This window comes from Aethalodelphis obliquidens, unplaced genomic scaffold, assembly GCF_003676395.1.
Source record: "Aethalodelphis obliquidens isolate GAN/ISIS:26980383/991018 unplaced genomic scaffold, ASM367639v1 scaffold16, whole genome shotgun sequence".
Taxonomy (NCBI): Eukaryota; Metazoa; Chordata; class Mammalia; order Artiodactyla; family Delphinidae; genus Aethalodelphis; species Aethalodelphis obliquidens.
This window is the reverse complement of record NW_020837960.1, coordinates 18,334,111-18,348,120: the sequence shown is the minus strand read 5'-3', so window position 1 is coordinate 18,348,120 and position 14,010 is coordinate 18,334,111. Positions and strand designations below refer to the sequence as shown.

Sequence of the window (14,010 nt, the reverse complement as noted above, 5' to 3'; positions counted from 1 at the left end):
TATGGGTCTGTTATAGCATGTTCACATTTTATTGTAATTGTTTACGCTTGTCTTAGACTGTCATTACACTGATCTCCTTCATGGAAAAGACTGAATTTTACTCATTTTTTAAAACAGTTTCATCTGAGGTATAATTTACGTACCATAATACTCACTTATTTTAAGTATGCAATTCAGTGATTTTTAGTGTTTACTCACTTTTATATCTTCAGTAACAGGTAAGCAATTAATAGATGTTTTTAGAATGAATGTCTATTTTAAAGTAAATTACTAAATAAATGAAAGTATGTGATCTTAGATGTCTGGATTTCACTTCTTTGTGTATAAAATGAGGGCACTGACTAGAGGATTTTTAATTCACTTTCAGCTTTGAAATTTAAATGTTCCATATGTTTGTTTTAGAGTCAAGGAATAAATCTCAGTGAGCTGCTCAGGTTTCCCCATTACTAGCTTTTATAATGGCATAAAGACCCAAAATGTTTTAGAAAATTTCTTAGCCCAATGAGAAATTGGTTTTGATTCAGTTGCATTAGATTATAACTTTTAAGATGTGGTTTAAAACTGAATATCTCACCACATGTCAGGAATGGTAGAGCAGAAACTTGGGATCTAGTATTTTTTATTTTATAATATATACAGATTTATACATACATTTATATGTATTTATATACAGGGCTCCTATATTTTAACATTAGAGTTAAATTAACATTTACTCTAAGTAGATTGATAAATTAAGGATTGTAATCCCTGGGGCAGTCACTAAAGAAATAATACCAAGAGATATAGCTAAAACGTCAATACAGGAATTGAAATGCTATAAATAGTTGTCTAACATAAAAGAAGGTAGGAAAGAAAGAACGGGGGAAAAACTGGTTGAGACAAATAGAAAGCAAATAGCAGAATGGTAGACCAAAATCCAATGAGATCAACAATTATGTTAAATTTAAATTGATTAAGCACTCTGATAAAAAAGCAGAGATTGAGGTCTTCCCTGGTGGCACAGTGGTTAAGAATCTGCCTGCCAATGTAGGGGATACGGGTTTGAGCCCTGGTCCAGGAAGATCCCACATGCCGCGGAGCAACTAAGCCCATGCATGACAGCTAATGAGCCTGAGCTCTAGAGCCTGCAAGCTACAACTACTGAGCTCGCGTGCCACATCTACTGAAGCCTGCGCGCCTAGAGCCCATGCTCCACAACAAGAGAAGCCACCGCAATGAGAAGCCCACGCACCGCAACAAAGAGTAGCCCCCGCTCGCCACAACTAGAGAAAGCCTGCTGACAGCAACAAAGACCCAACACAGCCAAAAATAAATAAATAAATGAATTTATAAAGGGGGGAAAAAGCAGAGATTGTTAGACTGTCAGACTGAATTTGAAAAGCAAGACCCAATTATTTGCTGTCTGTAAGAGAGACACTTTAAATACAGAAACATAACTAGAATAAAAGTATCAAAAAATGTATATCTGGCAAACCATAAACATAAGACAGCTAGTGTGGCTATATTAATAAAATAACAGGATTCAAGAAAAGTTTTATAAGAGGCAGAGAGGGACATTTCATAATGATATTATGCATTGCTGTGGTACATAATAATTATATATGTAGAACTTCAAAATACATGGAGCAAAAACTGATAGAACTGAAGAGAGAAATAGACAAATACATAAACATAGTTATAGATTTTTAAGTACTTTTCTAGTTATGAATAGAACAAACAACCAAAAAAATCAGTAAGTCTATAGAAGATTTGAAAAACATTATCAGCACTATAACTTAGCTGACATTTATAGAATAATGCACCCAACAGCTTCAAACTATACATTCTTTTCAAGTACATAAGGAATGTTCACCAAGACAGATCATATCCTGGGCCATGAAAGAAGTCTCAATAAATATCAAAAGACTGAAATCTTACAGAGTGTATTCTCTGATCACAATGGACTTTAATGAGAAATAATAACAATAAGATAAATAGAAAAGCACCAAATATTCTGAAATTAAACAGCACATGTCTGAATAACCCATGAATTGAAGAAATCACAAGGGAAAGAAAATATTTTGAACTGAATGATAATGAAAACTCAACATATCAAAATTTGTTTGCTAAGCGGTACTTAGTGTGAAAAAAAAGGTCTAAAATCAATGATTAAAGTTTTGACCTTACAAAAATTTTAAAATAGTGTACACCTTAAATTTACACAATATGTCAATTATCTCAATAAAGCTGGGGAAAAAGAAATTAGAAAAATAAGAGCAAATTAAACTCACAGCGAGCAGTAAGAAAGAAGAAAGATAAGAGCAGAAATCAGTGAAACAGGGACCTCCCTGATGGTCCAGTGGCTAAGACTCCGCACTCCCAATGCAGCGGGCCCGGGTTCAGTCCCTGGTCAGGGAACTAGATCCCACATGCCACAACTAAAAAAAGATCTTGCATGCCACAACTAAGACCCAACACAACCAAATAAGTAAATAAAAACAAAAGAAATCAATGAAACAAAAAGACAAAAACAGAATATTAAAGAAACCAAAAGTTGGTTCTTTGAAAAGATCAATGAAAAAAAGAGAAAGTACAAATTAACAACATTAGGAATAAAAGAGGGAGCACAACTATAGAGCCTACAGACATTAAAGGATAATAAGGAGATACCATAAACAAGTTATGTCTATAACTCTGACAACTTAGATGAAATAGACAACTTCCTTGAAAGACACAATTTGTCAAACTGACATACCAAGAAATAGAAAACCCAAATAATCTTATACCTACTAATGAAATTGAATTAGTAATTTAAAATCTTGCCTCAAAGAAGACTCCAGGCTCAGATGGCTTCACTGATGAATTTTATCAGGTACCTAAGGAAGAAATGATACAAATTTTCAAAAACTTTCAGGAAAGACAGAAGGAAGGAATGATTTCCTACTCATTTTATGAGGTCAGTACTAACTGGACACCAAAACCAAGCATAGACAAAGGAAAACTACAGACCTATATTCCTCATGCACATTGATGCAAAAATCCTTAACAAAATTTTGGCAAATCAAATTCAAGAAAAAAAGGATAATACATCATGAGCAAGGGGCTGGGTGGGGGGGGGGTGAGGTGCCTAGGAATGCAAGTTTGGTTAACATCAATCAATGTAACTCAACATATCAAGAGTAAAGTTTTTCATGATAAAATCTCTCCATAAACTTGGAGTAAAAGATAACTCTCTCGACTTAATAAAGGACATCTTCAAAACAGAACAAAACAGGGCTTCCCTGGTGGCGCAGTGGTTGAGTCCACCTGCCGATGCGGGGGACACGGGTTCGTGCCCCGGTCCGGGAAGATCCCACATGCCGCGGGGCAGCTGGGCCCGTGAGCCATGGCCGCTGAGCCTGCGCGTCCGGAGCCTGTGCTCCGCAACGGGAGAGGCCACAACAGTGAGAGGCCCGCTTACCGAAAACAAACAAACAAAAAACCAGAACAAAACAAAACAAAGCAATCTTAGGCTAAGATCATCCTTAATGTTGAAAGACTGAATGTTTTCTCCCTAACATTGAGAGTACAACATGCTTGTCCATTCTCACCATTTCTATTGAACATTGTATTGGAGATCCTGGCAGGACAGTGGGGATAGAAGGAAAGAAAGAAACAAGGCATTCATATTGAAAATGAAGGAATAAATTTGGCTTTATGCACAAATGAAATGATTGTATTCATAGAAAACCCTTGGAGAACCAAGAAAAAGCTACTCGAACTCATGAGTACTTAAGAGATATGGTTAATATACTAATGTCAATTGTATTTCTATACAATGAAATGAACAATTAGAAAAGTAAATTAAAATTCTGTTTTATCACATAAAAATTATAATATATACTTAGGCTGTCATCCAGGCTTTATTGTTCCATTTATAGAGCACAGGCAGAGTCAATTTAGCATAATTCTTAAGGGTTCTAAGATTTTCAAAATAGTAAATGAGTGACGGCTTCAACTTAAAGTCACCAGCTGCATTAGCCTCTAATGAGAAAGTCAGCCTGTCCTTTGAAGCAGGGGTCCCCAACCCCCAGGCCGAGGACTGGTACCGGTCCGTGGCCTGTTAGGAACCGTGCCACACAGCAGAAGGTGAGCAGTGGGTGAGCGAGTGAAGCTTCATTTGCTGCTCCTCTGGCCAGGGTTCGAACTTGGGCCCCCTGTATTGGGAGGGCAGAGTCTTAACCACTGCGCCATCAGGGAAGTCCCCATTTACTTATTCTTAAGGCAAATATTAATTCAGTGCCACAGCTACTGAATCCCGCGCGCCTAGAGCCCGTGCTCCACAAGAAGAGAAGCCACCACCATGACAGGCCTGCGCACCGCAACAAAGAGTAGCCCCCGCTCACCACAACTAGAGAAAGCCCTCGCGAAGCAACGAAGACCCAATGCAGCCAAAGATAAATAAATAAACTTATTTAAAAAAACAACAATTTCCCGGGACTTCCCTAGTGGCGCAGTGGATAAAGCTCTGTGCTTCCAATGCAGGGGGCCCGGGTTCGATCCCTGGTCCGGGAACTAGATCCCACATTCATGCCGCGACTAAGAGTTTGCATGCCACAACTAAGGAGCTTGTGTGCTGCAACTAAAGAGCTGGCGAGCCCCGGCTAAGGAGCCCGCCTGCCACAACTAAGACCCCACACAACCAAATAATAAATAAATAAATTTTTTTTTAAAGAAAAAGAACTTTCCCTTTGCATTCACGACCTGGCTAACTGTTGGGGCAAGAGGCACAACTTTTGCCCTATCTCAGCTTTTGACATGCCTTCCTTGCTAAGATTAATCATTTCTAGCTTCTGATTTAAAGTGAGAGACATGTAACTCTTCCTTTCACTTGAACACTTAGAGGCCACTGTAGGTCATTAATTGGTCTAATTTCAAAAATGTTGTGTCTCAAGGAATAGAGAGGCCTTGAGAAAAGGGGCGGGGGACTGACCCATCACAGGAGCAATCAGAACACACACATTTATCAATTGTTTGTCATCTTACATGGGTGCAGTTCATGGTGCCCCCAAACAATTACAGTAGTAACATCAAAGGATCACAGATAACCACACGAATATAATAATAATGAAAAAATTTGAAATACTGTGAAAATTACCAAAATATGACACAGATACATGAAGTGAGCAAATGCTGTTCGAAAAATGGTGCTGAGAGACTTGCTTGGTGCAGGGTTGCCACAAACCCTCAATTTGTAAAAAGCGCAAAATCTGAAAAGTGCTGTAAAGTGAAGCATAAAACGAGGTCTGCCTGTAGATAATTCAATAAACCCAGGTCATGTGTACCAGCTGATCTTCAAGGTCCCTGCCAGCACTACATTCTTAATCTCGTCTGCATCCAGGCCCATGGAAGAGTAAAGGAGATGAGTTTGTTAGTGGTGTTTTCATTGACTTCCTAAAAATTAGCATAATTGTCATGAAGTATTTTTGTCAGAGAGGAAGGGAATAATTATCTAGCATAATTTTTTTTTGCCAGAGAAAATTATGAATTAATAGTAAAATAGGCCAGAAAACTGAAGAAAGCGTATTTACTGCAGTGGCAGGAGGCCTGTAATTTTGGTAGGAAATGCTGAGTAAAGGGTGTGGTATGCAGCAGAAGGAAGTGAAAGTAAAGAAGAAGAAATGCGACATCCAACAAAATGAGGCTCTTATCACCATTCAAATTACTGATACAAATTAGGTAACTGTAAAAGTTAGATCCATTTATTTCCTAGTAAGGTATTGTCATAGGTATTATGAGTTATTTATAACAAATGAATAGATTCCCAAAATGCAATAAATAAGGGCATTTCCCTAGGCGCTTCTCTGATGGAACACATTGCCTGTTTCACAACAACCCCATGAGGTAGGTAGAGTGCTAATCCTTATCCTCCACACTTTACAGATGGGGAAACTGACATGCAGTCCACTCTATTGCCTTTCTAAAACACTAGGCATTCTGAATTTGGAAGCACGGTTGGCCTCATGGCTGTGGATAAGGGATCATGGGCCTGTGATACCCAACTTGCTCAGTTGTGGTGAGGATTCCTGTGATAGTGTATTAAATCCCCTGGCACACATTCAGTTCTCTATAATGGGTAGTTATTACTTAAAAGAACAATTGATTTTAACTGTTAAAATTAGTAAAGTGGTTTGGAAGAGGTAAGATTAGGAAGATCCTGGTTGGCAAGACTATTCAAGACAATGGAAACAACTTCAACAGAGTTAACTGTGTGACAGTGGAAGGCATATTCTGGGAATGTGAAATAGGGGGTGGCATTGGGTTCGAGGACTGTAGTGGAGATGAGGCCAGGAAGTTTGGCAGGGGCAGCAAACTGTGGACAGCTTCGATTACTTACATGCAACAGGAGGGAGACGGAACGCTTTGGTGTATGTGCTGAGGTTTGATAAGATCTTATCAGTGTTTTAGGCAAAGAACTCTAATGACAGTGTAGAGTATGGGCTGAGGTGGAGGGGCAGAGATAGAGGGACGAGCCAGGACATTCTTGTAAGGTTTGGATTGAGATTTAACGAAGGTCAGACATGGGGCTGCAGAGAAAACGGAACATTAGGAACACAAGGTACTCTCCACCAGGATATCGGGTGGGAGAGAGTAAAAGGGAGACACTGGAGCTAGAACGTTTCTGATATTTCAAGCAGAAGTCAGTCATGTCTAGCCCAGTTATGACTTGTGATCAAGTACTTCAGTAAAAAGAAAGATTGGGTTTGTATGGAAGGATGAGTTCAATTAGGGACGTGTTGAGTCTGAGATGTTTACTGAACATCCAGTTGGAAATATGGGCCTGGGGCTTGGAAGATGAATCAGCTGAAGGCCGATAGCGAGTCAGCCCCTTAAAGATCACAGCTGAAACTGCCCAAGCTGATGAAATCATTGAGGAAGGACATGTAGCATGAGACAAATACTATCAATATTAGTAACCATTACAAGGATCTTCTATGTGCTTAGGAGATTTCGACTGATAGGGGAAAGAGCAGCAAACAAAATTAAAACATGGGCTTCCCTGGTGGTGCAGTGGTTAAGAATCCACCTGCCAATGCAGGGGACACGGGTTCGAGCCCTGGTCTGGGGAAGATCCCACATGCAGCGGAGCAATTAAGCCGTGTGCCACAACTACTGAGCCTGCACTCTAGAGCCCGTGTGCCACAACTACTGAAGCCCGCAGGCCTAGAGCCCGTGCTCCACAACAAGAGAAGCCACCGCAGTGAGAAGCCCGCGCACTGCATCGAAGAGTAGCCCCTGCTCACCGCAATTAGAGAAAGCCCGCACGCAGCAACGAAGACCCAACGCAGCCAAGAATAAATAAAATAATTAAAAAAAATTAAAACGTGAGTGTAAGGCTGGGCTTTTACATGTATACTTTCATTAATTCTCTCAAGAACATTGTGAGGTAGGAAAAAAAGAGGGAAAAGGGGCAAATCCTTGCTAAGGTCCACACTTTCAGGGTGAAGGCAGAAGAGGAACTAGAAAAGGGAAGAAAGACCAAGGTTTTAAAAAGTTACATTAAACCTCCAACAGCCAACTTATCATCATAAGACAGAGATCCTGCCTCTAACATTCTTGGACTCGACGAGGATCAGTATGCACACATGAGAAGACGTGGAACAACCTGTGGGGACATTTAGGAAGTGTCGAGTGCATGGGACAAGAAGTGCTATGTAATTGTGGATTGGGCTGGATTGAGCTGGTCCAGGAAGCTCTGAGAGGAGAAGACGTGTGCTGGATCTTGAAGGACAGCAGAGCTGAGATGAGTGAAGAGAGCAGAGCAAGGCAGGTCAGGGGACCCATGGTCTTAGAGGTCAAGCATTTTCTCTTAACTCATATTTACAACTGAGGTATACCGAAAGCCTCCTATAAACTCAGAATACTTAACAGCCTGTCTCCATTTTAACTCTAGATTTCCCGCTTCCTCAGAATGCAACAGGAGTACACTTATCTGTTCATCGCTTTTGATATTTGACAGCTGATCTTCCTTTTAAAACATCACATTTCAGTTTTACTTTCAATTTCCTTTTTAGTTCCAACATTTATTTACCTACCTGTGATTTTTCACTGTTATATCTCTTAATGTCAAATCGTGTGACATTTCTGAACTATTGACATTATGCCTAGAGATTTTTAAAGAACAGTTAATTTCCAGTTACTTCCACATTAATGATCTGAAAGTTGCTCCTCTCCCTACCCCCCAGCTGAGGAGGGACCCTGGAGCAAAGTCATATCCCAGACTGTAGTGGACATTTGCTACTCCTTGACTTCCCAGCACCCATTCACCCTCCTGTTCTTTTTTTTTTTTTTTGCGGTACGCGGGCCTCTCACTGTTGTGGCCTCTCCCGTTGCGGAGCACAGGCTCCGGACGCGCAGGCCCAGCGGCCATGGCTCACGGGCCCAGCTGCCCCGCGGCATGTGGGATCTTCCCGGACCGGGGCACGAACCCGTGTCCCCTGCATCGGCAGGCGGACTCTCAACCACTGCGCCACCAGGGAAGGCGCCACCCTCCTGTTCTTAATTATGAATTCCTTGTTGGGAATTACTGGCTCTTTATTGTGACAGTGCCAGTGAGACTGTCAGTCAAGGAGCCCTTACCTTCTCCTTGCCAAGAGTAGTCATTGACTGAAGCTAGCCAATCAAATTTTACTTTAGGACAGTGCATCCTGAGCAGAGCAACTCAAGGACTGTTATGAAAGAAAAAAATATTGGAGTACGATTTTTTTCATCAGAGTTGCTCTGAGATCATTGATTACTTCCTACCACTTGGATGAGCCAGGGCTGCCCCGTTTCTGCCCTTTGTGAGCCTCCTTCTTCAGGTCCTTTTTCGATTATCTGAACTCTCTCACATCTTTCTAATAAATTCTCTCAACTTAGAGTCAGTTTCTATTGTTTAAAACCATTAAACAAACAAACAAAAATGAACTAATTCTCTGACCCTATTAGAAAATCCAGTTTTCAATTGTCTGCCAAAGTTACATCCACTGATGTGGGGTGTCAGGAGTGATGCGGATGGGTAGGAAAGTATCAATATAATTAAGAGAGATTGTGACAAATGATACTTTGTCTTTTTTCTATTTCCGGTAATGAATCCCTGTCCACACAATTGCTCACAGAAGAAAATGGAGAATTATGCTTGATAGGCAGTCATGCTGTGCTGGATCCACTCTCCAGCCTCCTCCACTTGCTGTCTCCCCTAGGGGATGGTTTGAATAGAACAAGTCAAGAGTAATTAATTGAGTCAAGAGGCTCCTGTGTTCTCTGACTTCCTGGTTTAGCTTGGTCCTCCTCCTATCTTGAGAGTGAAGTCTGGGTGTGAGTTTTCTTAGCTCCCAGTTTAAGAGGTTGCCTCAGGCTGGCTGTGTCCAGCAGTGTGCTTGTAAATGTTTAACTGGCACTCTGAGAAAAAAAAAGTTCTGGTTCATAGTATTCCTTGATTTCTCTGGTATATTACCAACCACAAACTATGTGGCTACCCATGTGACATCATGGAATGCAGAGCTGGGAAATGATGGTAGCAGTCAGCACCCGCATGTCCTAGCACAGGGCTGGCTGTGTCGCCCGACAGAATAACACAGCTCCTCTCAAGGTGGCTGTGCTGTCTATGATTCTCTCACCTTCAGAGTTCCGGCAACCTCTCTGTCCTCTTGTCCTTTGGGCGTAGGGTTGATAACAGCTTCTACTGCTTCCAGCTCTGGACACTTGCATTATTCCTTTGTGGTCTTCCTCTTCCCTTCACACTTCTTTGTAAATTGTCCTTTTGTGAGAAAACAAACCAACTATTCATACACACACACTTCTCAAATTATCGTGATTTGAAAGTGCCGTCTTTTTCACAATGGGCACAGTGGTAACCAGCCTCCAAGGTGGCCCCTAACAGGCTCTGCCTCCTGGTGTTCACATCCTTGTGTAGTCCCCTCCCATGTGTATCAGACTTGGTCTGTGTTCACCGTAGAAGATGGCAGAAGTGATGGTGTGTCACTTCTGAGACTGGTCATGAAAAACACCGAAGCTTCCTTCTTGGTCACTTCGTGCTCTCTCTCTCACTCTGATCATTCACTTTGGGGTGAGCCAGCCTTCACATCAGGCATTCCCCACATGGTAAGGAACTGAAGCCTGCAATCAACCATATGAGTGAGGTTGAAAGCAGATCCTCTAGCCCCAGTGAAAACTTAGAGGGTTGTAACACCTGCCAACAGCTTCACTTCCACCTCATGAGAGACTGAGCCAGCACCACCCAGGTAACCTGTTCCCAGGTCTTTGACCTTTCAAGACACTGTGTGAGATAATAAATACTTGTTGCTTGGGGTAATTTGTCTTGCAGCAATAGATAACAATACAGGCACCTTGACGGACACACTCCCCCCGCTCTTACCCTTCATATCCAGGCAGTTGCCTCCTGAGTATCTGCTCACTCCTCTTCTCCACTGCCGTCATCCTAGTCCAAATCTGGACCCTGGTGATAGATTCCTAACTGACCTCCCCACTGACCACACTCCAGCAAGAATGATTAATGGAAATTCTCCTTATTAAAACACTTCCCTGGCAACCTGTTGCTCTTAGAATCAAGATAAAAATCTTTATATGGCCCACATGACCCTGGATCTCTTACCCTTCTTACCTTTATACTTTGTCTTCGGCCACCCTCACTCACACTCACCCACCCTCCGTGTTTCAACTTCATTGGTCTACACTGTATCCCTTCTAACTACCAAGGTTCTTCCCTGAATCAAGTATTTTAGGCAGGCAGCTTAAAACACTCCTTTCTGGCAAGCTTCTCCTACCTTCCCAATCAGCCCAAATCATCCTTCACGTCTCAAAGTGCAAGACTACTGTCACAGAACAGCCTTCCCGGTCCTCTACCGAGACTGGGCTTAGTCCACCGTTCTACCAGTATTTATTGGGCATCTGACACAGGCACTGTCTAGGAGTTTGGAATATATTAGAGAATACTTTCTACCATTTGTTTGTGATGTGTATCACAATTATAACTTAAATACATGACTAATGTCTGTCACCCTTACTAGATTATAAACATCATGTGGACAGACACCACTGTCTGCCTGTTTACCAATGCCTAGCTCAGAGTGGGTGCCCGATTAATATTTGTTGGAGAAATGAAATAAATGAGCTTTGGAGTCAGACAGACCTAAATTGAACACTTGATCTACTATTTACAAACAGCGTGATTGGGGCCGTTTCACCATGTAGCAAATGTGAATAAAGACAGTACCTATACCTCAGAGTGTTGATGTGAGGATGAAATCAGATGGTGCATGCCGGGTACTCAGAACACTGTCCGGGACTTAATAATACAATGCGAATGAGACATTTGATTATTAAAAATGAATTTGACCTCGCATTTATGTCGTTTTGAGACTGTCCATTTACTGCAGTCTACATTTTCCTAATCACGCCTTCCCTTCTTCTTCCCCAGAATTAGCCTCGTGTTGTTGTCGTTCAGCTCAGCTAAATGTTCTTGCTTCAGTCCCTTCAGGATTTCTCTGCAAACTTGAACTGATGCAGCATTTTTTTGTTTGCTATAAATTTCCCCACTTACAAGAAAGATTTTTAGCATGCATGTACGTTTGGGAGAAAAGGGAAATGATACATATCCTTCAGGAGGAGTCTGTGTCAAGGAATTAGCAGTAATAAATAGCGTCGCTGTTATCTCAGAGAGCATAGCAGATACAAATCAAAGTAGAAGAAAAATAGGAAGTCACGTGGCCACAGCTTTTGACTATCCTGATCAGGATTATTGATAGCAAATCTTGGTGCATTTCTGTTGAAGATACTAAATGCATAGAAGAAATAACTTAAAACATACCCATCATAGGATAGCATGTCCATTCCTAGAGCCACAAGGTGAGACTGGGAATACCAATAATTATATGAGCCAGGAGTTTGGGGATAGTAAAAGTAACCTCAGCAACCTATTTCATGGTTTAGAATCCTTTCCTGGTAGTTTCCTCTTTAAAGGGAGAGGTCAAGCTTTACCTATCAAATCACTCTCACCTCCAACACTAAGCCTTGGCTCCACCCCAGAGTATATCCCTACTTCAGCTTCCAAATGCTAGAAGCACTGCCTTGAATTGAATGTGCTTGCTTTTTTAGCAGCATCTGCCAGCCCTATGACTCTTGCTGCAGAATCCTAAAAGCAGGGCCCATCACTTATCAGAAATCTGCCAGCCCTGGCTTTGCAATGCTGAAGGGTTTGGAAGCTTCTTGGGACAGCTCATTCTCAACGTATTCTCAGGATCAGAGAAGCTCTACTACAGGTCTGACCAGTGACCAAAGAAATACTCAGAGACCACAGAAGCCTGCCTCACTATGATAAGGAGAGAAGGAACAGCCTCACATCCCCAAATCCAGCTGCTCTCAGAAACCTCAGTGCCTGTGCTTATTCACCACTTGGACATGTTTCCTAACTATCAGACTCCTTCTTTCTCTCTGGAAATCTAAAGCTTATCCCTGACAAGGCCACAAAACCCCGTCCTTAGATATTCTTCTACACTGCAAGGACAGATAAAATTTCAGAAACGTAACCAGTCTCCCTATACCCCTGCTTACCCCAGAATTACTGAAGTTTCCCTCTATAATTCTCATCACTAAAATTTTTCCATTTAAAAAGACCACTAAATCCTGAGTTCATCTGTTTCTATGGGCCCCCAGCGTTGATTCAGGTAGATATCTGGAATTGGATATTCTTGTCCTGGAAGTCTTCTTTAAGCTAGAAAAATCAGTGTTTAAGATATAGCTCTGAACATCGAGAAGCTTATGAGAAGCTGGGCTACCAACAATGGCTGGCCACTGACCTCCTGGAGAGCACTAAGTGTTCCAGACAGTCAAGGAGCAGGGATTCTTTCGTACCCTAGAGCGTTTGACCAAGAGTGCTACTTGTGTCCGTCTTGAGAGGATCAAGAATCAGGGATGCTTCCCTTTTATCTATGTGTGTGCTCACTTTCTTCATGCATCAATCAGCAACTTTATCAAAAAGTATGCTCTTGGTTTTAGGCCTAGGTACAGCTTAGTTTGATTAGCAAAGGTCCCTTTTAGTCAGTTGCACAGCAGTTTCTGGGTAGGAGTCCAAGAACTAGGTAGAGTTATGGCTGAAATTAAATTTTGCTGTCGATACCAATAAATAAAAGGAGCTATTGATTGGGGATAGGACAACGTCAGTGTTCCCATACTCCCAGTTACCACTTACTGTTAATATTAGGGTTTAGTGAGTTTATCAGTTGGGGTCCCAACAGGAAACAAGTAGAACACTCAAATTAGGATAACTTAGAAAGGTTTATAAGAGGCTAATTACAAAACTGCAGGCAGAATTAAGGGAACCAAAAGGGATAGGATGAATTCAGAAATGACAGCAGCTGAGCAATTATCACTCCTGGGCCCAAAGGGAAAAGGTGAGGGAAAGTTATGGAGCCTGGAAGGAGAGTCATGCACAGCAGGTGCTGTGAGAGGAGCAATGAAGAGGGTAGGTCGCGGACAGTCCAAGGCAACCTCTCCCTCTTCTCCCACCTTTGGACCTCCTGCCAGACTCCCCTTTGACTAAACACATCCTAAAGCCAAAGGCATGGGGCCGTATGGGGCAGCCTTGGGACTGGGAGCAGAATGTAGGAGGGTGGAGAGGGAATCTGGAGGAACCAGTATAAGTTATCTGACACCCCTGGTTTTCCAAAGCACAATAGGACCTCCTTCTTACCCCTCTAATCAACCTATCCATGTCTCTTCTTCTCCAGGTTATTCTTAAACCTGGCCATCTCTCAAGGTTTCATCCTCAAAGGGCTTCCTGCAGACCTCTTCCTCCGTAGGTTAAATAACTCTCACCACTCTGCACAGTCCCTAGGAATGTAGCCCTACCTTCAACCTAATCCAACTTCCTTCTGGATAACTTGACCCAGATGGCCACTGGTGCTATAAAATCAACAGATCCCCAACCAAACCCATAATCTTCCACAACCTCAGCTCCAAACTGGTTCCTCTTCCTCCTAGCTCATACTACTT

At 41.9% G+C, this 14,010-nt stretch overlaps 1 long non-coding RNA gene across 1 annotated transcript; it reads right to left on the bottom strand.

Moving 5' to 3' along the window:
• Nucleotides 1-2,717: 2,717 nt before the first annotated feature.
• LOC113625838 (uncharacterized) lies at nucleotides 2,718-13,804 on the bottom strand. The gene is made up of 3 exons (XR_003434897.1): nucleotides 13,709-13,804; nucleotides 9,618-9,757; nucleotides 2,718-2,855 (listed from the first exon to the last, which is right to left on the bottom strand). It is a non-coding gene; the product is annotated as an uncharacterized LOC113625838 (long non-coding RNA).
• Nucleotides 13,805-14,010: the final 206 nt, after the last annotated feature.